Source organism: Talpa occidentalis, unplaced genomic scaffold, assembly GCF_014898055.3.
Source record: "Talpa occidentalis isolate TD23 unplaced genomic scaffold, MPIMG_talOcc4v2.1 talOcc4.3, whole genome shotgun sequence".
Taxonomy (NCBI): domain Eukaryota; kingdom Metazoa; phylum Chordata; class Mammalia; order Eulipotyphla; family Talpidae; genus Talpa; species Talpa occidentalis.
The window spans coordinates 134402598-134427095 of record NW_023603184.1 but is presented as its reverse complement, the minus strand read 5'-3'; the positions used below and the strand labels follow the sequence as shown (position 1 = coordinate 134427095).

Here is a 24498-nt window from a genome sequence, read left to right as displayed (position 1 = left end):
AGCACTGCACTGCCACCAGGAGTGCCTGGTTCTCAGAGGAGCTGCCTGACCATGGCCCCTCTGCACCTGCTTTATCGTGCTGTTAGGGATGGGTTACCAATATAGTGTGCCTGAAAGATCAGCGTCCCATAGTATGTGCTGTCCATTTCAGTGGACCAAACTGCCTTACTGATGGGTTGTTGCTATAGTAACATAAACCATCCCACTTTGTCTCTGTATGGCTCTCATGATGAACATCACATGTGACAATTATGTCTGCATGTCACTGTGCTTATGACAGAAGTCTAGGAGGGTCTGCTATTCTTTCTTGAGAACAATGATATATTAGTGAAAAGAATTACTGTTTAGTTTTCATTGACTGTGTTGAAGAATCCAACCAAAGGAAAGAAGTTCTCGTTTTTCAAAAGCAGGTTTCCTTTAGCTAGGGCTTGAGTCAGAGCTTTGTAGGCTTCTGTAATGGTGGATCAGATTGTGCCTGTTAGCTCATGTCTCTATCATTTTAGCAATCTTCCAAGCTAGCTTCTCTTGGACCTCTTTCCTTGTACTCATTTCTTCATAGCTTGTGAGAACATGAATCCTTTTGATTTCTTCAATTCAGGTTCAGATTCAGAATCTTGCCTTAATCACCCCAAGTCACTGACTCTTCCAAATGTCATGTTCCCTGCTTATGTCCATGGATATGAAGAATCTGCATCTAGAATAGTAGCATCTACAATTTTCTCTTTGTTAAAATGTTTCCGAATTTTAGCCCTGGCTTTTTCACACTGGACTGAGAAGCTGAGTTCTCACACCACCTGAGTGAGAGTTACCAGGATAGCTGACAGAGCCACAAGTAGTCAGTGAAACATTCCATTGCAGAACAGACATCTCAAACAGAATGGACACGCTCATGCAAATACTTAATAACAAAGATTGCTGGCCAAAAAGCCAGGAAAAAGATCTTTTCTTTGGTCATCCAGTCCTGATGTGATGGAGCTGGGAAACAGGGAGAGGTGGATCTTCTCAGCAGATGTTGGATTCAATTGCTAGTCATGCAGCATCATCAAATTTAAGAGTATGTGTGACTTACAGTGAGAAGCACTTAGCATAAAACTGTGGCATTTTTCTATGTCCATGTGATCACATGTCCATCCTTCTGGCCTTTTTTAGTAATAAATTGACTCTTGAAGTTATCTGCTGCTTACCCCAGAAACTGTGAGTTAATCACTGCATTCCATGTACTTAGAGAAATAAAAGAGGGCTGATTTTTACAAAGAGATGCCAGCCAGGTTAAACTTTCTAGTGCTCAACAGTCCAAATAGGTATTTACAGAAATAGTGACTATGTAGAAACTCACTGCAGTGCTCTTGTTCCATTACCATAACAACTGCACTTGCTGTAACAAAATAGTGGGCGTCTACCGGTCCTTCTTCTCCACAAACATTTGCTATGATGTCATTTCTCATTGCTTCTGTAATTGGTATTGGTTTAGTGGCATCTGGAAATAGATAGTTGGTAAAAGTATTCACTGTATCTTGTCCTATACTTCATTAATTTTCTTGATTATTTCTTTGGTGAAGAAGAGGAACTATTTCACTGGTTACTATAAGTCTAGAAGAGGATTTTTGGGTTTCCATAGAAATGTGATAATTTTTCTTATTTTGGTCAGTTCAATATTGAGTGAATGAGCACTGTTATATTCCTGCAACAGCAGCAAGTGATTGAGTGTTGCTAGTTCTGTTATTCAGGTCAGTTCCTTCTGACTGAGTCATAGGCATTTGGGCTGAGCTAGAATCCTCCAATGTCTTGTCAAGAGACTCAGTTACAAAACCTGCTGTAGTTTTGTGCCTTTTAGACAGAGAGACAGGCTCAGCCCAGGAGATCTGCTTCAATGTGTTCAGACTGTGTGCTTTTACTTGGGACCAAGTTGTAGAGTGAGAACTTTCTGTGTCTAACCAAAAGTTAACCAAATGCTCCATTCTCCAAAGTTCCATGAATTGAATGAAATAAGAGAGGACAACAGTGTCACCTAAGACTTATTCAAGAGTTTTTGGCAGACTCAGTTTTGTCTCTTGAGTCTCATGGTCCAGGCCAGCCAGACCTGCCTACGTCACCAAGATGAGTAGTTCCATGTGGCTTGGCTTATTCTGAATTGTTGCTGTCCCGCCCTTGAAAAGGAGGCATGTTGGCGGAAATGGCATAGACTGCAACATGACTTGGTCCTGCAGCCTCCCGAAAGGCTGAAATTTTAGTGCTTTTTCATGGGAATGTATAGATGCCAAAGTTATAATTGTCTTGATGTCCAAAGTCTCATTATTTGCTTTCCACTTTCTGCCAGGAGAACATGATGGGCCCAGGTGAAGCAGAGGTGGTGGGGGAGCCTCGCTCTCCTTTAGCAACTGGCCCAGACTTTTGGGTCCACAGTGCCCAGGGCATTAGCCCAAAAAGAGATCCTTTTTTCTTCCAGATAGGGGCCCACAGCTTTCTTGAGATGCCCAGACAGCTCCTGCTGCCATATTATCAACAAGTTGTGTGCCTGGAGTAGCAGATGTACAAAATTTCACATTCACAACTGTATATGTCACATGATACCCACCAGCAAGGGTCCAGTCACCCTCCACTGCCAACACGACAGCCTTCTCCACACCTTTCCCTCCCTCCTTTCCCACTGGTAGCTATCATTCTGTTGTCCAAGTGTAAGGATTTATTTTTGTTTTAGTTTGGTATGTCTGCTTACTTTATTTTTCTTTATATTGCACAGATGAGTGAAGTTTTACTGTATTTATTTTTCTCCTTCTGAATTATTGCACTTAGCATAATCCCCTCAAGGTCCCATACATGTTGTCATAAATGGCAATAGAAAAATAACTCTTTAAATCTCTTTGCTAATGGGGAGTGGGGTACAAATGGGAAAGTGCTTTGCATAGGGATGGAGGAGAGCAGAGGGGAAAGAAGGACTCGGGAGTCTAATAATGTGATTGGAGCTGAGCTGATGAAAATAGCCGAAAGGGTTTTTAAGGAGGTTGCTTAATATTCAAATTAAAATTTTTCATATTTCTTCAGTGTAAACATGCTCTCTTTCAAAAATGGTCAGAATGTTACAGTGTAATTTTCAGAAACTAATAATAAGACTCACCTGCAAATATTAAACATATGTTAATGATTTTTTCAAGTATGAAACTATGATATTAAGATTAGTTCCAGTGAGAATTTGAAGAACAATGATAAATATGAAATCAGGACTGCTTAAATGACTTTGCTAATAGACACAAAACTGATTAATTTCTTATAGAGCCATTTTATGACATTTTATGTGGGGGTCGGTCTTTTCTATAAAGCAGAAATGAATTGTTGCTTTCTTGGGGAAAATGCATTCCTGTTGCTTTGGATAAGAATCATTTCCATTACTATCATTTTTTACAACTCTACAAGAATTGTAAAACAGCCTGATAGGATGAGCGTAAGGGGTATGCATACCTGTATAAAATCAGATAATCCCCAGCCCTCTAGACCATGACCAGACCTTCACTGATAGGACACACGTCATCTCAGTGATCTCTTTCACGCTTCTCCAAGTCATTGACATTTTTTTCTTGGCAGAAAAGACAAGTAGTCACATGCTGAGTTGTATGAAAATTATGGAAGATGATTGAAATACCTGTTTACGTTGATGTCTTGAAGGGAAAAAAAAATAGCAATGACAAAGGGTGTGATGATTGGTGCACTAATTGAATTCAGTTGAAGCTTAGGTGAACACTAAGCTAAGTTGAACACTTAGGTGATCATGAGAACAGAAACTGACTGGGAAGTCTTGGGGGAGGACAGTGGGCTGCTTATGAGATGTGCACCCAAGCCAGTCGAACTCATCCAATTTTAATTGACAAGGTGGCCAGAATCACGGGTGACATCTTGGCTGCACATTTCATAAAATGATATTCAGTTTTGAGAGTTGAGCTTTATCTTCTTCAGTTTCCATGGGGAAGATTTGGAAAATAACAGATTTCAAACCTGCTCAGTAATATTCACATTTTTCAAGATAACGATGATTGAATTGTTTTTCCAAAGACCAATCGAGCACTTTCACATCCCTCGAGATGATGGCTGCTCCTGGCTCAGCAACTAATATGAAGGAAAACTGTGCATCTATGAAAAGAGATGTGCTTTTATCAGTAATGGCTCTTGAAGTACATCGCTTATAGTGGCTGAGTCTTCTCACCTATTTTACATATCCTGGTCCTTATTGGAGATTATGAATCACTGCCTGATGAGTTTGGTGTTAACTAGAGAGATCAGAGATGTAGGTGGATCTAGAATTCTTAATGCTGAAGTTCTATCTTCTAATCTTTGGGGGAAATCCAGGGATGGTTCCAAGAGGTAGCATAGCAAGGTGGTTAAGAGTTCTGGCTCTATAGCTTTATTCCCTCACTTTGAGTCATGAGTCTGTACCTTACCAGTCACATGGCCATGGAGAGGTTACTTCACTTCTCTCTGCCTCAGATTTCGCTAATTGCAAGATCGGGAAGACAGCTGTACCTTTCTCTTAAAGTTGAAGTGAATATTAAATCAATTTGTATAAAATAAGCCCAATATGTATTAACTAATATATGCATATATGCATCTGTGTATATGTGTGTTAATTTTTTCCTAAACCACTAATTTTACCTTACAAGGTTGAGGTTACTGGAATTTTTCTATGATTAATAGACTCTCAGATATGTTCAAATATACACACACATATATATTCACACAGTCACGTGATATATACTTAATATAAAAATCTATCAACAAGAGATGTATGAAACAGAATTCTGTCAGATGTATGAAATAGAACAAATAGGATACACACATATTTTATATGTATACATGTGTATTATATATGAAAATATGTATGACATGTCTACCTATAGAGAGAGAAAGTTTAATTTTTAGAAATTGGCTTGTGTGGTTGGGGGTTCTGTCTAGGCATGTCAGAGATCCACAGGACAGGCAAGCAAGATGGAACCTCTTGGGCAGCAAGTAGCAACACAGCCCGCAGCAGAACAACTTCTTCCTTAGGGAAACCTCAGTCTTGCTCTTAAGGTCTTTCAACTGATTAGATTGCACCCACCCATTTGACAGAAGAGAACCTCTTTTGTTAAAGTCAACTGTGTATAGACGTTAGCCACAGCTACAAAGTGCCTTCACAGCAGCACCTGGATCAGTGCTGGATGGAATAAGTCACTACTAGAGCCTAGATAAGTTGACACATAAAACTAACCATCAAAGAGGCTTTCTACTCTGGATTACACTTCCTGATTAGATTGCACTTCTAAGCTTTTTATTTTATTTTGTTTTTTCTTATTTTTTTATTAATGAGATACCATTGTTTTACATCTTTATTAATATATTGACAATGTAGGATTTCTCTTCTCAGGTGTGGCCATCGTAGTACCTAGGCTTTTTAAGGAAGAACTGTGAGGTAGAGGTTCCTGATGCTACAGCTGTTATTTGGTGGCATCATTTGTTTTTGACTCTGAAAGCTGTAATGAAGGAGCTATTTGTTAACAATCGACAGCTATCAATATCGAGAAGCTGTTTTCCTTTATTTTTCCAACTCAAGCACTTTAAGAATCATCAAGAAGTGGATTGTTCTTAGCACAAGTGCTTGTCACTTTCCTTCTTCCATCTGGGGACACAAATTTCCTCATAGTAACTGAAGGGGGATTTGGAGTTGGGGAGGGGAGCTTGCTTTTTTCCTGTTAAGAGTTCTAGAAACATAGAATTTCAGAAGCTGAAGAGTCACCTTCTTACCTCCCTTCACAGCAGAGGCACTGAAGCCCAAGAGACCCAACATCGCACAGTAAATCAGTGTCTGAAACAGGATAATACACAGGTTTTCTAGTTCCCAGTAGACTTTAAAATCTCACCTGATCTTTTCCACTCTTCTTAATCTATACATTTTCTTCAGTTATTGAAAGTATAGTGACAAAATGCTTAGCATTATAGCCAATGATAGTATAAATTAGGATCTCCAAACTATTCTAGCAAAGTTAATGTCATTGTACTACCTGTTTTGTTTTTTCATTTTTTACTTTCTACAATTTTTGTTTTTTCATTTTTTACTTTTTACTTTTCATTTTTTACTTTTACCTTATAGTGGTGGGCAGATATTGGAACACTTGAAATAGTGGTCTGATGCCACAGATAAGCATAAAAAAATCAAAATAGAATAGATACTTCCATTTCAATGCTAAAAATTGAAATAATGTTCATTTAGAAAATTCTTAACTTGTGTAAAGTTGGTTTAATTTTTTTTCTCATTAATATACAGAGCTAATAATAGTTACAAAACTATCACCCAGAGACCAGTAGGATTCATTTTAAGTGGGCACTCATCTGTGTGACACAGAGAACACAGTTCGCCTTACATTAGAGTTACCCAGGGGCATGTCCATTTCCTGACATAACCATGAATGAGACCTTTAATAGTCAGGTGTCGTTCGCCTTTTTAACCTCTGGTGTCTAGAGCAGTTCTTTAACATATATCTGGCAATTAATTTATGAGAAGAATTAAATGCATCCTAGAATTAACATCTTCTTGCCTTTCTAGGGTGGTTGGTGATGGCAAAATATTTCCCAGTTCTTTTAAGGAGGAGCATATAACTATTACTTATTAATTACTTATAAGATACACTCTTCAAAAATAGGTTCAACATGTTCAGACTGGAGCTGTCTTCAAATGTTTACAAAGAATAACAAAGAATGAAGATAATATGATACTAAAAGTAACACAATAAGTTACTATTTGACTTCTTTATGAGACTGGGAATGTGATATAGTATGGATTTTTGTGAATATTTCCCCCTTTTTTCTATTATAAAACTTATATAACTACCACATATATGTAACGTTACATTTCACTCTACTGCAGGGTCAAAGGTATGGGGACATAAAAATGGAATGTCCAGAACACAATTAGAAGAATTTTTTTTTTTTTTTTAAGGCAGATCATGGTACTGTGATTTCACCAGTAGATACTGTACTACAAGAAAACCCTCCACCCATTCAAGTCACAGGCTGATGTCATTATGCAGTAAGATCTTAGCTAGCAAGTCCTCTGTGCACAGTATCTGTTGAAGATTGACACTTTTTCTAATTGGGTACATATAAATCAGACATTCTGGGGCAGATCTGCATTATTTAAAAAGAGTTTGAATTTTAGGGCAAGCTCAGATTCAAGAAGTTTATATGTTTTAGAGAAAAATTCATGCAGTATACTCTATCTAAATTTTTTCATTTGCAAAATTTGGAACCATGAAGAGTTCTCTATAAGATTGTGACCCACTGGAGAATAAGGACAGTGCACTTGTCTCTTAGACACTTTAGTATGTGGATATGTGAAATGGTAGCAGTAATTTCCATCTATTGAACAATTACATTGATTTGATAATATCATGGCATGGTTCTAGGCACTGAGAACATATTAAAGTGTTTGAAACTTTCACCAGCTTTGTCAGGCAGATTATTTGTTATCTTCATTGTAAAAGGCAGATCTAGCCTGAGAGAGGTATAAGAGTCTTAGCCAGAAAGTGATAAAGCCAGATTTCAAGGTGAGATGTGTCAGATTCTACTCAGTCTGTTTTCTTTCTTCCATGGGAAATAGAAATTTCTTTCTTTCTGCACTCAGTAAATGTTGGATGAATGAGTGGTCTTTTTAAAGATCTTTAGAAATGGTATGACAGTCGCTTTTAATTTTGAGAACAAATGGATGTATTTAAACTTGAGGAAATTATCGCTGTGTTCTAAAGTAGATGTTCTGTTTTCTGTAGTACAAGAGCAAAGATCTAAATATTATATTCATCCATAAGCTCTGGGCGTATGCTAGTGATACGGATCCACCTTGTTTGTTCACACCCCACACAACACATAGATTTGGTATCCTACATCCACCAGGGAGGGACTCCTTCTTAGTCACACAAGGTAGCTGAGTTTTAGATTGACACTTTGATAAGCATATGTTCACTTGATATCCTCTTGAGTAAGATTGGGGATAAAAAGGTGTTATGAATTGACATGGTTCTTATCAGGATTACAAAGTCCAGGTGTAAAAAATCTGCCTGATCTCTCTAGGCAGAGTTTTGCTAAATACTCTGTAAATTGTCATCCCTGTAGGAGTAAGTCCCTGGGACAGTCACTGACCTCCAGGTTTGAAGCAAATCTTGAAAGTAAACAAAGAAGAAGTGATTGTGTGTTATATTTGGACACTGGAGTTTTTATAGGGATCTTTATCTTAAGTTGAATAAAGCAGGGAACAAAAAGGAAGATTTTTAGATTTTACATACCACTTAATTATATGCAAGGGCATATTTGAAGTGGTCTACTTGAATTTTCTCATTTAATCCTCTTATTTAAACCTATTTTGGGTTATACACTGTAAACTTCTTTTTACAGAGAGAATAACCTGCCAAACACACAAATAGCAAGGACCAATGGCAGGATTTAGTCCAACCTCTTACTCCAGGTCCAAATGCTCAGCTCCTTTCCAAACTGCTTCTAAGAATGTTTTCTTGACTCAGGTTTGAGAAATTTTGACACAGTACAGGATAATATAATACTTGACATAGTAAAGTCTACTCCTGTTCCCACTTATTGCTCTGACCCTGATTATCCTCTTCTTCCTCCTTCCCTCTTTTTTCTTTCTCGGGGTCAGCAACCTAGAAACTTTGGCATTTCTCACTTGTGTATAGTATATAATGTGCTGCCACCCCTGAAGCTTCTTTCTGCAATGTGCAGTGAACCAATTTCCCACTCCTTCAGTTAGAGATCATCTAAGGAATATAATCATTTTCTGACTAGTCCTCCTACCTCCTTTATTTTGATTACTGTATTATTATTATTCAGTACATCCTCTCATTATTCCAGATTCTTCCTAAAACTAACCTGTGGATGATGCCTCTCCCTGATTTAAAAAAATTCTTTCATCTCTTTTGCATATGGAATTATGTCAAATGTCTCACCTATGACTATAGGAAGATGAGTTGAAACTCCCTTCTCAACTGTTATATGAAAAGATTTGGGGATTTTCCTACCCAGCCAGAGACATACTCAGGTAAGGTTGTGGCCATCGCAATCAAGCAGCCTCAGAAACTAATCACGTGTTTCATATCGTAACAAGTCCTGGGTTGTTGTTTCTCAAGCAGGGAAATTAAGGCCATGTTACAAAGAGAAATAGGGTGTCCTCATAGCAGACTAAACTGGGCTGTTTTTAGGAGAAAATGAATATTTGTGTGTTTGCTTTTGGGTAACTTAGGAGAAAATCAGATGCAGCCTTTGATGTTTCAATTTCTTCCCCACTTCACGGGAGCAAAACCCTTTTGCCCTTCCTCAGAGCCTGAAAATGGTAAGCAAAGAGAAGATGGCTTTATTATTTGGATGAAGATCAATGTTCCAATGTTGGCAGAATTCGAGGGAAGGGGCTTTCTTTTCTTCCTGAGAAAGGGGTGGAGCTTTGAGAGCAAAAGGGTTTAGGATTCCATCTGAGGATAATTGTGATTGAAAATGGATTTTGAGAGAGCATAGTTGAAGTGGTCTACTTGAATTTTTTTTTAAATTGTCAGAGGGATTTAAAAGATAAACCATGGCTGGGAATGACAGGGGCAACCTCTCTATGGCTCTCTCTATATAGACTCATTCTGATTCTTTTTTTCTTCCCTTTTTTCCTCCTTCCTCTTTCTTTTTAGCATTGATCACTATACAATTTATAAATCCTGTTTGATTATTGTGTCTTCCTCAACTAAAATGTAAGCCCTATCTAGGGCAAGAAACTTTTTATTATTTGTTGCTCCATCTCCAAAACATAGAACAGACCTTGGAATAATTTAGGTGTTTAATAAATATGTGTTGAAGAAAAGAAAGAAGGGGAGGGAGGGAAGAAGGAAGAGAAGGAAGGAGTCTTTCTCTATCTTTGTACTATATAGGGCTGAGATGGGATTCTTTCTACACTTTCCTGCTTTGGTACCTTTACCCAATCTTTTAGGAAGTAAGCTGCTTAAGCATGGGAATCTCATAAACCAATTACAGAGTGAAAGAAGGCACAAGAGAATGCATATAATGTGATTTTATATACAGAGTTAAATAGACTAAAGGAGACTATATTGTTAAAGGATGGCTTCATGGTTGGTAAGGCTCTTTTTTTTTTTTTTAAAGCAAGGAAGAATTATCAAAAACACCAGGATAGTGACAGTTCAACAGAAGATGTGATTAACTGGGCTATTTTTCAGCCAGGACACCCCCACATAGCCCCAAAGTTTGATCTCAGTTAGTGCTATTCTAATGTTTCCATGAATTTGGAAATATCCTGAATGATACCCCTAATGATTGGGAAGGTGATACAGTTACTATTATCACATAATGAACTACCCTAAAACTTAGTGATGTAAAACAATCATTGTATTATCCTTTCAGAGTCTGGCAAGTCAGGAATCCAGGCAGTGCACCCAGGGACAAATTGTCACTGCTCCTTGTTTTTAGTTCCAAAAACATATTACATATGGAAAAGAATCTCTTATCTTGAAACAGACCCTATGGGTCTATTTCCTTCCTCTTCCTCCTTCAAGTTCTTGGAATCATCTTTTTTTTTCTTTTTAAGAGGCATGTATTTTTATTTATTTATTTATTTGTTTGTTTGTTTGTTTATACATGCACTGGGTACAGTCAGAAGTGCGGGAGGATGAGAGAATTCACCAGAACCAGAGCCGGGAGCAGAGCAGGCCGAAGGACAAAAGTACACTGCTGAGGTGAGCAGCGGGCGGCAGGAGAGGTCTGCGCGCCATGTGGGACCCTCCTCCAGTGGCCGGGGAGCAACCGGGGATCGAACCGGAGCCGCAGAGGCCGCAGGCAGCCTTGCAACCCAGCGCTCAACCGCTGCGCCACCAGGGAGGCCCTCTTGGAATCATCTTTCTGGAAAGAAAGGGCATCTTTAGCATGACAAAAAAAAAAAGACAAAAAATGTCAGAACAGGGCCTCCTCTGGTGGCACAGCAGTTGAGTGCTGGGCTGCTAAGCTGCCCGCAGCCTCTGCAGCGCTGGTTGGATCCCCGGCCAGGCCAACGGGGAGGGTCCCACATGGCGCAGCAGACCTCTCCTGCTTCACCCGCTGCTCCCGTCAGCAGTGTGCTTCGTCAATCTGCCTGTTCTGCTCCCCTCTCTGGCTCTGGTGGATTCTCTCACCCTCCTGCGCTTCTGACTGTACCCAGTGCTTGTATAAATAAATAAATAAATCTTTGAAAAAAAAGTCAGAACCATGTTCCCATAATGACATTAATGTGAGGCAATTACCTCAATTCCTTCAGTTTTACTTTCTGCTATTATTTTTAAAGTTAGAGATATAGAGGAATGTCCTCTGGGAAGAGCTAACTTAGATTTAAAATGAACATGTTAAATACATTTTTTCTGCTCAAAACTTATTTTTCCAGTATTCCTATCTTATTGAAAGTTATTGTACCATTTTCAGCTAATTTCCCAAGATGGAAACAGGGACTTACCCTTGGTTCTTCCTGTTCTCATCCTCCACATCTATCAATTACCAAGACTTACCAAACCTCCCTCCTACATCTATGACTAGTCCTACCATCTAACATAATGTTAACATAATAGTAAGACATACTTGTAATCTATGTGAGAAAGGAAAAAGAGAGAAGAAATAGAGACACTAAGTTGTCAAGCTCTTAGCTGAAGATTACAGGAATAATTAATGACTGTACTCAGGCTTGAATCAAGGCTTCCTGAGTGCTAGTAGTTACTTTATGCATTCTGGTCATCACTTTCCTCTCATTGCATTTTTTCCTCTTCATTTTCTAGTATTTTTGTTTTCAGGTAAGTAGAAACAATAGAGGAGACCTGTCTATTGATTTGTCTAAGAACTTCACCCACCCACCTCTGCTTCAAGCCAACACTTGTTCAAGATAAGAGAACAGAAAAGCCAAAAATATGTTTAAGGAAACAAGTCAATTGAAACACTAAGAAATTAAAGTTTTCGTAGGAGGAGGGAGGAATAGTTTCTCCTAAATAAACTAATCAAAGAAAAGTAGTATTTGAGGTTAGAGAGAATGACACCCCCATCCTGGAATTCCAGACTTTTAAATAAGATGGCTTGTTTTGGTTGTATAAGACATCAACTGTAACTCATGGTGAAACAAAAGCAAGACTTTCTGATGGGGTTTGTCAGTCTGGGGGTGCTTCATTGAACATGGTGGGGACAGGTTTGTTGCAGATGGGCAGGATCACACACACATTTTCCAGAGTATATAGAGTAAAGATCAGATGGAAGATAAAGGTTCAGAAGTATAAAACAGCATAGAGCAGTCTGGCCATTTAAGCTTCAAGTATTAGATACTGGTTAACTTTCTTAAAGATGGCTTAACAAAGGAAAAAGGAAAACACACCCACACCACCCTGTGCTGCTTCACTTATATTCACGCTAGCTATTGATCTCATTTCAAAATTTCCTCACACTCACATTTGTATACCCAGGGGAAGATGATGTTTTCATAGAACATGTGGTGAAATGTTTGCATTTTTAAAAAAAATTGGGGACATGAGAGCAATAATGTCCTATTGCTTTGGGGATTACTGCAGAGGCCAAACATCATAAGAATTTGTCCAAAACCACCTATTCAGGTTAGTTTAAATTAGCCACCAAAAATAAAATTATAATGTTTAGAAAGTTGAAGAGAATGTGAAGTACCTCCTGAGATAATTTCATTTGATATAACTGCTACTATACCAGTCAAACCTGTGGGTTAACATTACAATAATTTTTTACAGTGATGACTTCTGAACACTGTTCCTTCAAATAGTTTATGCACACTCTTTGCATTTACTGTTTGCACATAAAGGGCCTTTCCTCACACACCCATGCTTAATGCAATTTTCCCCTCATTTCTGTGATTTCCTTTGCCTCCTTGCTGGCTCCATATCACCCACACATCTCTAGATCTTTTGACTTCCATGGACTCAGAGGCATCTGCCTAGGAAATGTCCAACCTACATCAATCACGTTCATCTTTATGATAGGGACTTTAAATGACTTTCCGTGGAAGTTAGCAAATAGTTATATATCAGTAAAAGACAGGTAGTAGCTGAAAAGAAAGGAAGGAAGGATGTAAGGAAGGAAGGAAAGAAGGAAGGAAGGAAAAGCCAGAGAAGCAAAGGTAATCCATAAACAATACACTGCTAGTAATCACTGTTTTTTTTTTTTTTTTTTATGTGAGTGGATAGGATTTTAGAAGTTAGGATAAGACGAATATTTCATTTTGTGTCTACTAAAGCAATTGTGAAGTCTTCTAGTATCAAATTCTTTTTGTTTCTCTGTTTTTTTGCTATATTTTGGCTCATGGCATTTTTGAAGATGTGCTAATTATATAGAACATAATCATTGAACTTCATAGTCCATATTATTTACACTCTCTATACATTGCACAGGAGTTAAATCTTACTGTTTTAACTATTTTCTTGAAGAAATAGGTGAAATGATTTACATGCAAGGTTACTTTTTTCAATATGAGATTTTCCTAAAAGTATCTGGAATTAAAGATATTCAATAATACTTTGAATAAGAATTGCACATCCAAAGCTGTGGAGAGAAGTGATCAGGATACCTGAGACTGTTAGACAGGATCAGGAGAGTGTGGATATTTCATAACTTGAAACCGTAGAAGCAAACAGCATTCCATGTTTCACTATAAGCCATGTACTATTTACAAAATTGTCCTATTAAAATTGAAATAATATTGTAGTTGATCCTCTAGGAACTTTATTATGAACTACATTTAAAATCCATACATGTAAAGTTCAAGCAAGGGCCATTGTGGGGCAAGGTTAATAATATTAAAAAATATGCAATAAGTGCTTAAGACATAAAAGTTTACACTAAACCTTGCATTTAGAAGTGAAGCTGAGCTAAAGATGATATATAAAAATGGGTCTGAGGGGCCTCCCCTGGTGGCACAGGCAGTTCAGTGCCATGCTGTGAAGCTGTCCACAGACTCTGCAGCAGCGATTCTATCCCGGTTGGCCTGCGAGGGTCCCACATGGTGCGGCAGACCTCTCCTGTTGCTCCCGCTGCTCCCCTCAGCAGTGTATTTCATCAGTCTGCCTGTTTTGCTCCCCTCTCTGTCCCTGGTGAATTCTCTTGCCCTCCTGTGAATCTGGCCTGTACCCAGGTTCTTGTATAAATAAATAAATACTTTTTAAAAAAAAATGGGTCTGTGTATGGAATTCTGGAAACCTAACTATTGAACAAAATTTGCATCTTCTTACCAAAAAAAAAAAAAAAATCTGCCTTTTCTCTTACCTTGCCTCACCTCTTAATCATTCATTCCAAAGCCCAGGCTCCTCTTTGCAATTTGTCTGGGTAACCTTTCATAGCTACCATTTGGTGAGAAGTGGGGAATTTCTCTCCCAGACACCATGCAGAGATGAACATCCTGTTTTGTTCCTTCATTATGATTCCCTTCCCACCAAGTTAGTTATTCTTCTGGTAGATCAGTTCCACTTGTTTTTTCCTTGTGTGAAGGCTCATAGCCTGGACTAGTCACAAGGTCTTAGAAAGCTGGTTCCAGCCTGACACTGAATTCCCTTGAATTCTCAGGAGACTCTTTGATAAGGTCTTTGGCACCAGGTCACATATTGTCTCTTCTTCTTGAAAGGAAAATAACTTTATCTTGCTTTTTATTATAAAGTTTCATCATATTTGTTCCTTTTTTTCCTGTAGTTTTTGTTGGCTCTAAGATCAAAACTGATATATATGTCCTTCAACCTTCTGGAAAAGTAGAATTTTTCCTTTTTTATATACTTGGGAAATACTATCTAGATACTCTGCTGTTTTTCTGCTTTGGAGAAATTGTGGGCTAGTCTTTCTCCCTGTTATGAGAATTTATGTATAAATTCACTGAACTAAACTGTCTAACGTGGAAGGACTTTTAGTCTTTCACTTTTGCTTTTCTATCAGTAACATAAAAATTAGCACATCACCCATAAAGTGAACAGATGTGTGCAGAAAAATAGAATTCACCAGATGTTAATAGAGCATCTGAGGTGCATTATTCCTAATTTTCTAATAAATAAATGTGGAATTAAATGCAAAGTAATGAATATCTTTCTGAGTGATTATTAGATTCATTTGTTTCTGTTTGGATTCAATTTTGGAGTTTATTACTATTATTATTATTCTCTCTTCATTTTGTTTTTTTAAAAGATTTATTTATTTATGAATATGAGAACTGGGGTACAGGTGGGAAGGGTAAGAGGATTCACCAGAGACAGAGTGGGGACAGAACAAGAGCTTTTGACTGAAATGCACTGCTGAGGGGAGCAGCAGGCACAACAGGAGAGGTCTTCTGTGCCATGTGGGTCACCTCCCTGGCTGGGGATCGAACTCGTGCTGTAGTAAGCTGCAGATTGCTTCATAGTGCTGACGCTTAACCCCTAGTGCCACCAAGGATTCCCCTCTCACTTCATTTTGGCTTTTGAATAGACAATATGTGTATGTATGTGAATCAAACAGAAAAGTGTAAAATAACTGTATTCTCAAAGTCATACTCCCATGCATATATACAGACAACCTTTACCATTAGTTTTGGACCTATTTTTCTGTGTTTCTTTTTGAAAAACTTAGCAAATATGAGTGTATATGCACATTATCTGTGTGTATTACTTTTTCTTTTTCTATATAATGCTTATTTTGTTCTTTCTCAATAATAGAAGTTCATGGACATCTTTCTTATTTTGTTTCTTAGTTTTTGCACTGTATTTCATTATGTAGATATTATAAATATTTTTGCTAAAAATATCCCAAAATAAAAATATCCCAAAATAAAACTGCACAATATAAAATTTGCTAAAGATTAAAAATAGATGGAAGAAACATATTGGGAAAGATTATGCAAAACTAGGATTATTAGAAGTAACCCTCACATAATAAAGCTAACAAAGGCTAAAAAATCCCTGTAATATGGTTTATCAGTCACTAAAATCAATAGAATAAAAATCTTATCTATCAAATTTGACCTGGGGAAATTGGGTTTGTAGAAGAGTCACCAGAGAAAAATCACAGTGGTGGAAGCAATAACTGGGAAAATATGTTGTTCTTAAGAAATCCAATTGAATAATTATAGCTTAAGAGTAATATTTTAGTTGTAAGGAATTGATTTCAATGAAAGTCATTTCAGTTACATTGAAGTTAAAAATGAAAAAAATTACCCCATATAGAATATTGATCAAAGAATCAAATTGACTTAATGTAATAAGCTTCAAAATATTTTCTTGATGAAATTGATCATGTTTAATTTTGTGTAATTGATTATGTATAATTCCCATGAAAATATTTTACACAGGATCAAATGATTTCCTGGGCATAAAATGGTGTCAAAACAAACTGTACTAGCATGTCCTTGGCCTACTTCTGTAAGTTCTGCCCTTGAGTTTTTTCATCCTCTCTTTTTTCCTCTAGAGCCGTTGAGAGCATTTCAGATCTGCTTAATATGAATCAACTAATCTTTTCTTTGAAGCACTTCTTTTTCCCTCCCACTTCGCAACAATTTAAAACCTCTTTGCTCTTTTTTTTCAATCAGGCAGGTTGGACCCTCCTTCTTTCTTCCATCCTCATCATGATTCGCATATCATCTTTGCTGACATTTGCATATGTCAAATATTTTCATGTCGAAGACAGGAGCCAGCCTTCCCTGCAAGTGCCCTTACCACCATCCTTTAAAACCTAACCTGACCTTTCTGACTCCCTGTCTTCTCTCTCTCTCCTCACGTAAATTCTTAATTCCCTGAAGCATGATTAGTCCAGGTTTGGTTGGGAACAAACCTTGTTTTGTTTGGGAGGACTCCAGGAGTTTGGTGAGGAGCTCCTTTGATTAAACATCTCACTCATCCTGCTGCCATTTCCAAGTTGGCACTGTGCCCAGACATATTTAGGCTTGTGCTTTGATAAATCTTCATTCATGGACCCTAATTCCATGTTCTGCACTGCTGTGTACTTGCTTTTTGCCTTTTTGTTGTGATAGCCCCCTTGATACTCCGGTCTCATTCAGACGGTACTGTCAGCCTTTATGAGGGCTTGAAGTCTACCCAGCAACTCTCTCCTGTTTCTAAAGTTTCCTGTTTCTAGGGCTTCCTGATGTCTATTAGCATTTTGCGTGGCTAGCTAGATCTCTATTACCTGTGTCAGGCTGCCCCTCCCCAAACTCCTGTCTATCACAACATCCACTCTTTATCTTGCATTGAACCTCCTAGGCACTGAGCACTTGACTAGAATCTGCCCCCGACTGCCACATAGTTTTCAGCTTGGACAGAGGTCAGATTATGCTTCTTTTCATCTCAGGACACTGGCAACACTCTCTAGCTACTGCTCACTTCTAGACACTAATCCCTTGTCCAAGTCTCAGATTAATTAAACCTTCATTCCACATTCACATTTTAACTAAGTCAAAACCTTTAACATATTTAAGTACCTAAATTAGTATTACCTCATTCTACATTCTTTCTTGGGTTTATCCTTTAATACTTATGCCCTTTTGGGAGAGCTTTTTGTTTTGTTTTATTCTATAATGTTTTCAAGGTTCCTTAACATAATAAATAATCCACCTCCTACCTGTATTTATCCAAAGATTCTGTATCAGTGCTGTTCCTAAAATTAAAAAAAAAAAAAAAAAAAAACTATCCATGATTAGTTTATTGAAAACTTACTATGTACCAGAGCAGGTAGGGCACAAAGATAAATAAGATATAGTCCTTGTGCTTAGGGAGCTCATATAGCACACAATTACAATACAGTATAATGGAAGTCCCACCAGATGGGATATGTATGGAACTCTGGAGCACAGAGGAAGGTTTGATTTACACAGCCTTGGAATAAAAGGATCAGGTATTGCATACAGCCTATTTAAGCTGGTTCCTAAAGGATGAGTAAGAATTTGCGAGGGATATGCTTGGCAGTAGAAACAGGAAGTAGAAACATACCCAGGCACACCAGAGCATGACCATTTCATTGGAGGAAGCATGAATAATATGGGTGGCGCCATTGTAAGCTCTGTTCATGGGGGAGGAGCAGGAAATATGGCTGGAGAAACAGGTTGGAGATCGCTGGGGAAAGATCTTACATGCTATGTTAAGGAGCTGGGACTTGATTTTGTTGGTGATAGAGACCTATCCCAGTTGAGCAACTCATCAACTGCCTTATGGGGTATCCAGTCCTTTTCGTTCACCAAAATATTTATTCACAGCACTTTAAGGAATTAGCAAGACCTCTATGCTCTGGAAGTTATGTCATGTTGGTATGATTTGTTCAGAAGTCAGCTACCATTCTAGGACATAATTCCTGCAGATATTTTTTCTCCCATTTTACCTACAAATATCTTCTTCGTGGACACCTTGTAGAACTTAGACTTAATATCACTTAATATCAGATTGTACTGTATGTTGGTATTTATCTATTTACTTATATTTGAATTTGATGGTGAGTATAGATAGTTTTTATGAATAGTAAGTTTTTGCGTATGTGTGTGTATATATGTGTAATGTGTAGGAAATATAGGGCACAGAGACAGAGAGTAAGAATTTCCTGTTTTGGCAATGTATGGTTTATGTTTCTTAAAGTTGTTTTGATCATGTATGGCTCTTTCCCTGACTTACTGTTAGGGTAATTTCTCAAAATTTACTGGTAGAAGGCAAACAACCTTAATGTTATCATGTAGTTCTATAAAAGGAATTATCTGTCAAATAATCATGAAGATATTTCTAAACTCTTCAATTTCATAAAAATTTTTTCAGCAGCTGCACACTACAGAAGCATCAAAGAAATTACTTCTGTGAAGGGCTGATTTTCTGCCCTGTATGTAGTTGTGAATATTAGTGAAATGCAGCAGAATGGGTGATTTATTGGTTCAGCATGTATATAGAATTTACTATACACCAGACACTTGACAGTGTGCTAGGTATTAGGCTGACAAAGATGAAGTGTTGAATTCCCTTCTTTCTGGGGCCATCTTGATAACTGTTAGTCACTTTCCCCCTGTCCTCCCAGACTTCCTCACTCTTGGGGGCTTGGCCCTATATTCTTCCTCAGGGAACAGTACTGGGGCCATTGGAATCTATTTCCAGGATCAACTCTTAGCAGAAATTACTTGGACATTTATGTGTTCTTAGGGAATCTATCATCAGTAACAGAGTGAAGAGACTTTGAATCTATCTCTGTGCCTGGTTTCCTATTCATGCTCTTGCTTCCTCCACTTCCTACCAGTTCCTTCTGGGTATGCAGGGGACAATTTGTAACTTAAAATAAAGCCATGTATATCTGTCAGGATTCTTTGGAGAAACAGAATTAAGTGTGTGTGTGTGTGGAAGCAATAAATTGTTATTTACAATTTACTGTAGTTATGTTCTATTAAGTTGCTGCCAATACTAAATTAGCAAATACTGAATAACTGATCCTGGGGAAAATACAAAATGGGATTCTCAAAGTCACTGTCACAACATTTTCAACATTCAAAGTCACTGTCACAACATTCACAACATTTCCATTAACTGATCAATATAAACCCTGGTTTTATGTGTGTTTTGGTTTAAAGAGACCTTATATTACATCCATATGATCATTAACATTGACCTCATTGCTAACAAAACTGTAACTCATGCTTGAATGAAGCTTGTCCAACACATGTTTTCTCTTTAAGGACATCACAGCATTCTAGCACTTAGGAACACTACCCAGCAGTTCAACACTTGGCCAGGTGGCTGTTCTATACTTCAAAATCAATAATAACTACAAAGAATATGGGCACTAAATATATGAAAAGGGTACTTGAAAAGGGTACTTGTTTATAGCAAGAGAGCTAAAACTTGATGGCAGAAATTTGTTTGCTTGACCTCGTCTGGGAATATGTGCATCAGGCGATTCACGTTTTTTGACACTATGCCCACGAGTGAGTGCAAAAACACTGTAAGTATTGTTTGTGGGGTCACTAATAAATTTTAGTGAGCAAGTTAACAAATATAGAATGTGGTAATAATGATTACATATGTATATAAATGTTGCATATGTGTGTGTTATATATGTATGTGTATGTATATTACTTATGTATGTGTGAATATAAAATTTAAATATGTACACATTACTTGCATCTGTATTCATACATATATCTAGGCTGGAAATTCTAGCAGGTGTAATGCTGTAATGCGGCAAATTTCTTCTCCAGGAAGCCTTAGTTTTTGTTCTTAAGTTCTTCAACTCATTGGATGAAGTCTACTAATCATAAATATTATCCCCATTTACAAAATACCTTCACAGAAACATCTAGATTAGTGTTTGATTAAATACCTATATGATAGTTTAGTCAAGTTGCACAAAACCAACCTTCAGACCAAATAAACAACTTTAATCTGCAGTTGGTTTCTCCATTCTTAAAATATATTTTGGCTACTCAGCTACCAGGTATCACTGACTGTTTTCCTATAAGGTCTCAATCCCACCTCCTGCTAGGGACCTTTCTCTTTTTTTGTTTTGGAAGAACAGGACAACCATCATTTTTTAGTCAAGTATTTTCTCAGCTGTGAAAAATAATTCTATATTTATCTTTTCTCTCAAGAGGATCTGAAATTAATAGTTAATGGTAGATTTGAGATGACTCTTGAGGAAGGGACAAGATTGGAGGTGACTTAGAAAGACTGAGTGTGATCCAGGAAGAGGGACAAGTGTGAACAAAGGCATATGGGTGAGATGAATTTGGAGCATAATCATGGAAGAAAGATCATTCTGGGCTGGTTGGACACTAAAATTCATGTCTGTGAGCTGTGGGCAACAGAGGCAAAAAGGTGGGCATGTCCATGTTGTAGAGATTCTTGAATGAAATCTAATGAACAATGAGAAGGGGACTGTATGAACACAGCGCTGTAGGCATTATGTTTTATTTTCAGTTCCCTCAACCCCTTCCCCTTCTTTAAAAATTTCCTGCATGTCCAGCCTGAGCTTCAGTGTGCAGCCTCTTGCCGTGAGTGCCAGGCTGAAGGTCTAGGGACACTGGGGCTAAAGCAAGGAGGTAATAAAATGGAAAAAAAAAAAGGCTTTTTTGGCTAAGCATTAGTAAGTCACTCAAGACTTTCACTTGCTGCTTGAACAAAACACCAGGAGAAACTCCTATTAGGCAGACCCACATGCAAACATGGCAGGCCGGGGACATTGCAGTGGACTGAAGGGAAAAGCATTTGAAAATGTATAAAGCAGCCTTTTCCTCTCCAGGCCACAGTGACCTTGAAGAGAGATGAGTGCTCCCTCTGTTGTATTCTCCAGCCTGTGAAATACAGAAATCACAAAGCACAGACTGAAAATGGCTGTTTCCTTTGTTTTCCCTGGTAGAGCTAAGGAGTTTTGGGAGGTATTTACAGGCAGTTCAAGTGCAAATGGATGTTGAGTAGTTCTCACTTCCCAGAAAAAAAAAAAAAAAAGAAACTCAAACAAGTTGCCTCCAGGTGCATCCCAAATGGCGTGTTGATTGACTCGGTTCAAAAAGAAATTAGGGATGTAAATGTGTTTGAGAAAATTATTACCCAAATCACAACATCCTCTTCAGACAGTTGTTTGATTGAATACTGAAAAGAACATTAAAAATCTTCCAGCAAAAGCCTTTGCCAAAGTATTAAATGATAAACTGGTATAAATTCTCTTCTTGCCCTCTGAGAAAAAGATTTTCTTTGCCTTTGATATTAATTCAGGTTTGTTTGCATGTATAATTCAAGCACATTTATAGGTGGCCTTCTGTCAAAATGTCATGAGATTTCTTATGTAGAATTACTAATACTTGGAGTGTTGTAATGAGTATTAAAATTATTGGCTTAGACAACTGTCACAAGTGTCTTAAAGCAAATGGGGTGTAGTCAATGTGTCTCAAAGTGAATATGCTCAATCTGGAATGACATAATAAAAATAGTTTTTATTTGTATAATGTGACAATTAGTTAAGCATCTCAATTTTTTTTTTTTACTTTTATTGTCTATTTAAAAAATCTATGAAACACCTAAGTTTCTGTTGACCAAAGATTTCTCCCTTATTAATTATCGATTTACTCCTGTAAATAAAGTTCATTTATTTTTAGACCCTGGCGATATGGCAGCCAGCAAGACAGTCAAGGCTGTTTCTGTAGAGTTTAAATTCTGTGGAGAAACTGAGAGTATGAATTAAACAAATGTGTTTGTTTCAGAACCTGAGCTTCAGCAGCCCCTTCTACCATTAAATCTACCGTTGATGATTAATTTCATAAAACAGCATCATCCATCATTTAAAATTATTGCTGTTTATTTGATAGGGTTTGTTTCATTAGTGATTTCATAACATTCGTGTGTGGAATTAGAAGGGAACAAAAAAGAATGTGGAGGAATTTTGTCTGATATTGATCATCATAAGTACCTAACAGGTTATATTTTGCTTTGCTCATGCAAGGATGGTTAATGGAGAATTCTGTATAATACTGTCATTTTACCATCACATGACTCATCCTTTCATACTGCTCTATTTTTGCAGATTTCCAGAACTGAAAACATGCACCAAAATCCATAAGCGAACAAAAATTTTTTTGTTATCAGTAATCAATGCATTTACTTGGTCAATGAGCCAAAATTATATATTGCAAACATTTCTAAACAATGTCCTGTAATTAATAACACGGGTTTTCAGTTCTCATTCACCAAAGTAAAAAAAATTCCATTATCAATTCTTTTTTTTTTTTAGAGGCATGTATTTTAGTTATTTGTTTGTTTGTTTGTTTGTTTGTTTTATTTATACATGCACTGGGTACAGTCAGAAGCGCGGGAGGGTGAGAGAATTCACCAGAGCCAGAGCAGGGAGCAGAGCAGGCAGAAGGAACGAAGTACACTGCTGAGGGGAGCAGCGGGCGGCAGGAGAGGTCTGTGCGCCATGTGGGACCCTCCTCCGGTGGCCGGGGAGCAGCCGGGGATTGAACCGGCGCCTCAGAGGCCGCGGGCAGCTTCGCAACCCAGCTCTCGACCGCTGTGCCACGGGGAGGCCCCATTATCAATTCTTAATTGGGCTGAATCTGCCCCCCTCCCCCCACCCTTAGCCCCACCAGGTCTCTCTCACTTTCAATAGCATCCCAGACCCAATCGTTACTTGAAGGCAGAAGGTCCACATCGAAGAGCAGGAATATCTCTGCCCTCAACCTTTCAAGCCATGTGTTGGGACCTTGTCTGCTCTCTTTCTAGGAACAATAAACTATTTTTTTTTCTGGTAAAAGAATGAATAAATGAATACCAAGAATTGGGATATTTGTTACACAATTAATTGAACAAGTGGAGGTTAGAGGGAAAAACCTTTTTGGGGCAAACCAAATAGTAACCCACTTAAATGACCAGTCTGCTATATACCCGTGTGTCACGATGACCTTCCCTCAGCTCTGGTCTCCACGCTGATGTAACTTGCCAGCTGCTAGAGGTGGGATAAAAGACTCTGCCTGCTTATGAACTTAATAACATGGATTATTTTCTATTTGATTGAGTTCTGAAAATTACAAAATTACAGTTATTAGCAACAGACACTGTTTAGAAATAATTGCATTTTGCTATGGTAATAAAATTTCTAAATATACGTCTTTTCCCCCACTGTATCCTAGAGTGTTTAAATTGTACATTTAGGTCTCTATTTCCCTTCTATGGCAAGAACAACAAATTGAGCTTCTGTAGAAAAGAAATAAAAACACTGGATTGGGTGTCAAAAGACTAGATTAAATAATTTAATAATTCTGTGACTTCTGGCAAGTAACTTCACATTTCTGGGCCAGTTTTTCTCATCTGGAAATCGAGATAGATCTTTGCTGAACTCTAAGCTGCCTTTCAGGCTTCTTAATTCTTCACCCAGTCTGAATATCGGTTATCTCAAGTCTAGCTATACTGGACTCACAGATTCTTTTTTTTTTTTTTAATAGAGGCATGTTTTATTTATTTATTTATTTATTTGTTTGTTTGTTTGTTTTGTTTATACATGCACTGGGTACAGTCAGAAGCGCGGGAGGGTGAGAGAATTCACCAGAGCCAGAGCAGGGAGCAGAGCAGGCAGAAGGACTGAAGTACACTGCTGAGGGGAGCAGCGGGCGGCAGGAGAGGTCTACGCGCCATGTGGGACCCTCCTCCGATGGCTGGGGAGCAGCCGGGGATCGAACCGGCGCCTCAGAGACCGCGGGCAGCTTCGCAACCCAGCGCTCAACCGCTGCGCCACCGGGGAGGCCCTGGACTCACAGATTCTGTTCTCATCTGCAGGCCACTTCCTTTTCAGCCCTTAGGTATATCAGCCTTTTCAGCCCTTAGGTATATCAGTTGTTCTTCAGAAATAGTAGAAACAGTAGGAAAATAGTAGAAATAGTAAGAAAATTAGTAAGAAAATTGCAGAAACATCTCTGATAGTGTTATAGGACAGCCCCAATATTGAACAGGTTGGACATCCTTTTCCCCCTAACAATAGTACTCAGTATAG

General features: G+C 38.0%; 1 protein-coding gene and 1 pseudogene across 2 annotated transcripts in view; one reads left to right on the top strand and one right to left on the bottom strand.

The window, feature by feature from the left end:
* Positions 1–24498, top strand: part of ABCA12 (ATP binding cassette subfamily A member 12) — a 286187-nt gene that overhangs the window by 53757 nt on the left and 207932 nt on the right. The gene's annotated exons all lie outside the window — the stretch shown is intronic.
* Positions 417–17052, bottom strand: LOC119255192 (A-kinase anchor protein 10, mitochondrial-like; annotated as a pseudogene).